Raw genomic sequence first — 4,449 nt, forward strand, 5'->3', positions numbered from 1 at the left:
GCTCTTCTTCCTCCAATGCGTCCTCTAGTTCAGTTTCTAAGATTCGGATAGCATTCCCATCTTCCTGAACTTCTTTCTGCATTTCAGATTCTATCTGATTCTTGAGAATCTGAATTTTCTTCCTTGAATTAGATTCAGAGTGCTGCTGCCATTGTACAATTGAATGTTTACAACACTTTAGCTTTCCAGCTAGCTTAAACATTGGAGACCCCTGAATATCTATTATCCATGCCTGTTTGATTAAACTAATCACCTCTTCATTTTCACACCATCGCTCCTGAAATCTGAACCTCCTTTTTACCCTCCTTTCTTCACCACCCATGTTGAGAAGAATGGCCTTATGGTCTGAACCAGAATCGGATAAGTGTGTAAGAGTGGTTGCTGAAAATTCACCTTTCCACTCATTTGTAACAAGAGCTCTCTGTCCAATCTCTCCTTTATATGATTCTCTCCAAATTGACGATTGCTCCAAGTATATTTATCTCCCTCATAACCAATGTCGACTGGCCTTCCCTAATTGATGAAATCCCTAAACTGTTGTATTGAAGTGCTGGATTTTTGTCTTCTTCCCTCCTTTTCCTCTTGATTTTTAATTGTATTGAAGTCTCCTATTATTGTCAGCGTTTCACTCCCTCCTTCCAATATCTGCAATAGTTTTGCAAATTAAAACCCTCTATTTGTCTCATCTGTGTGCAAGTGTACTCCTACAATTTCCCATTTTAAACCCGCTTGCTGGTCCTCTATGAAAAAATACACAAAGAACTGGTCATGTTCCACTATGTGCACCCGCACTTCATCCTTCCAAGCCACTACTAATCTTTTGGACAGGCCCATTGGATCAACTGTAAAAACAGATTTGTAGCCTTCCCTCCTTAGCACTCTCTCCACTGTCAAGGTACTATTTTTTGTCTCACAAATAAATAATACCTCGGTAGAATGGGATCTAGAAATCCCTTTGATGTTGTGAACTATCAGGGGTTTTTCCAAACTCCGATAATTCCACATCATCACTTTCATCCCTCCTTGGGTGCCAATTGTTGGGTGGCACCCTCTCCCTCGATCCTCCAGATCTTTTTAACATCTATACTCTCCCTCGATCCTCCAGATCTTCTATTAATACCTAAGACAGCTTGAAAGCTATGTTTTTCCTTGCTATTTGCTTCAGATTTCGTCTCTTAATTTCTCCTCCCCTCCCGTTACCTCCTGTAACACTGAAGGTGAAGCATCCATCATCTAATTTGGGCAGAGTTGGCTCTATTGATTGGGCCACTATATTGCTGTCTTTATCTCCTTCTTCCCATGTTTCTGAACTCCCCCCTTATTCCTTTCTATTATTAGCATTTTTCGGCTACTGTGCACCTCTTGATCATCTTGTTTGATTTGTGAGTTCTGGTCCTGAACAGAGAGACTTGCAAATTCTCTTATCAGGTTAACTGGGATTGGTTTTTTCTGTTTATGTATGTCTCCATGTGCAGCATTGGGTTGATTTGGATTGTTATTTTCTTTTTGATCCTCCACTCTCCTACCGAATTGATCTACCCTTAGCCATGCTCCCCATTCTGCTTCTTCTTCTCCTCCTTGCACTATATTTGCTAGGTTTTCTAAACACGCCCTGATCTCATGCCCAATGCACCCACAACAATAACAAAAATTACCAATCCTCTCGTACTTGAGTTGAAGATCAACAATTTTGTTGATGCTTCCCGAGATTCTCATCTTCCTCCTCAATGGCTTTGTGATGTCTAGGATGATTTGAATTTTTAAAATCCTCTCCTCCTTCCCTTTCATAGAGAATACAGCAACATCCATCACCTTTCCCAGCGTCTCTCCTACTCTTTTTCCCAATCCTGTGGTTTTACATTGCTCCAGTAAACCCCACAGTTGTACCCATATAGGAACATGAGAGAATTCTGCATCATTGATAATTGAATCTTCCCTCCATCTTTTCAGATTTAGAATATAATTCTTGAACAACCAAGGAGCCCCTTTCTCCACCCTGAGCAATTCGATTTCATCTTTGAAGAAAAATTGGAATTTGTTACCTCCGTGATCTAAAACCCAAAACCTTCTGGTTGTCTCCATATTGTGTTTAGAGCAGCCTCCAATGTACCTGCACTGAATGATCTGTCTGCTAGTAATCTTCCAATCAAATTTTTGGTACATAATTCCAATCCTTCTTTGATGTCCTCATCTACAAAAGCTATGATCTGTTCCTCCTCTAATTTAGTCTGTCCTCTACCCGTTTCCTGTGAGGCAGCACGAGCTGCCGTACACTAAACAAATTAATCACCCACATAATTGACTTTTAATTCAATAATAATATTTAGTCACCATTTTTAAATGTTGTTAGTTCTTAGTGAGAGAAAATCTAGCGAGAGAATATGTGACGGTTGAGTTATATATTAGCAGATATTTTTTCTGTGATAAAAGCCTAAAAGGTGTTTGTTGTGTTTAAAAATTGAAAAAGTACAAGATATGGTAAATTTTTTTTGGAAATAACACTCCATTATATTTCTTGGAACCGGATTCGATGGTCCCAGAACGTTTGGACCATTAAATGGTCCTAGAACAAAACATATTTTTCAAGTTTTTTTAATAACTGCTAAATAGTCTTTTTTTAATTTTAATTACAAATTAACCTCATATATTTTATTTAATCATAAAAACTATTTTTTATTTTATAAATTATTATTTTATCATTAATCTATTATATTTATTAACAATCAAAAACAAAAACAATAACGAATTAGATCTTCTATTGATCGTAATAAACTTTTTGGCTATTCCAATCGATTAAAAGATTATATTTGATCCGTGATGTTCGTCTAGGACTGTGAAATCATGTTTCTTTGAAAATCAATCGATTGAATTTCAGGTTTTTCATAACTCAATCGATTGGACTACAGGTTGTTATCACAAAACAATCGATTGAAAATTGCAAGGTAGCATGGTTTTTGCAAAAATCAATCGATTGGTCATATTACCCAATCGATTGAACGATGACTAAAATGTGGGTTTTTTATAATTCAATCGATTGTTTATACTACCCAATCCATTGAATGCTTCAAAACAACCTGAGGTCTCACAATTCAATCGATTGGTTATGCTACCCAATCGATTGAAGTGTGTACTATGCCTATTTCAATTTTGTTATCGTTTTTATGAATTATTATCTTATTATTCATCTATCTTATCTTTAAAATTCTATCTTCAATTTTTAAGGTTTTATTTTGATTTAGATACTCTTTCATATTCATTTGAAGAAATCTCATTTCTTCAAATTATAATTTATGCAAATCATAGTTCTAGATCTTGCAATTGCATATCTAGAACTTGATATTAATGGAAAGAATTAAGGCTGATCCTAATCCACTAAGAATTGCGTCCCGTCCGTCTTTTAGTTTTAGCTATATTCAGATCTTAGAACTGTGATGTCAATTTTGCATTCTTATAATATTATCTTCTTGAGCTTATTCACTTGAGCATGTGAACGTGATTGACTGCATAAATGAATGGGACTCCAAACTTTCAGTCATCTTTAGGGGTATACATTCTCTCTTTTGGATAAATGATAATATATTCTACATATTTGAATAGACTTGTGATTTTTGTGCCTAGGAATTGTAAGTGATGGTTAATCAATTTTATATGTCTTTTATGTACCATATGTACCATTTATTGGGTAGCACAAGTAATCGATTGAATTCGGTAAATCCATATTGTTTTAATGACTTCAATCGATTGGGTAACACAACCAATCGATTGAATTGTGAGACCTCAGGTTGTTTTGAAGCATTCAATCGATTGGGTAGTATAAGCAATCGATTGAATTATTAAAAACTCACATTTTAGTCATCATGCAATCGATTGGGTAATATGACCAATCGATTGATTTTTGCGAAAATCATGCTACCTTACAATTTTCAATCGATTGTTTTGTGATAACAACCTGTAGTCCAATAGATTGAGTTATGGAAAACCTGAAATTCAATCGATTGTTTTGATAATCCAATCGATTGATTTTCAAAGAAACACGATTTCACAATCCTGGACGAACGTCACGGATCAAATATAATCTTTTAATCGATTAGAATAGCCAAAAAGTTTATTATGATTAATGGAAGATCTAGTTCGTTATTGTTTTTATTTTTGATTGTTAATAAACATAATAGATTAATGATAAAATAATAATTTATAAAATAAAAAATAATTTTTATGATTAAAGAAAATATATGGGATTAATTTGTAATTAAAATTAAAAAAGGACTACTTAGCAATTATTAAAAAAACTTAAAAAATATATTTTGTTCTGAAACCATTGAATGGTCTAAACGTTCTCAAACCATCGAATCTTTTGCCATATTTCTATAATATGTAATCGGAATAAAATACTATGTGTAATTATTTTGCGTAGGAGTATAGAAAATAGATATAATACTATATAATTAT

General features: G+C 34.2%; 1 protein-coding gene across 2 annotated transcripts in view; it reads left to right on the forward strand.

Annotated features, from left to right (window-relative positions):
* Nucleotides 1–4,449, forward strand: part of LOC107626874 — a 153,808-nt gene that overhangs the window by 15,499 nt on the left and 133,860 nt on the right. The window lies entirely within an intron of this gene.

The sequence above is a fragment of the Arachis ipaensis genome, chromosome B02 (genome assembly GCF_000816755.2).
Source record: "Arachis ipaensis cultivar K30076 chromosome B02, Araip1.1, whole genome shotgun sequence".
NCBI classification, from domain to species: domain Eukaryota; kingdom Viridiplantae; phylum Streptophyta; class Magnoliopsida; order Fabales; family Fabaceae; genus Arachis; species Arachis ipaensis.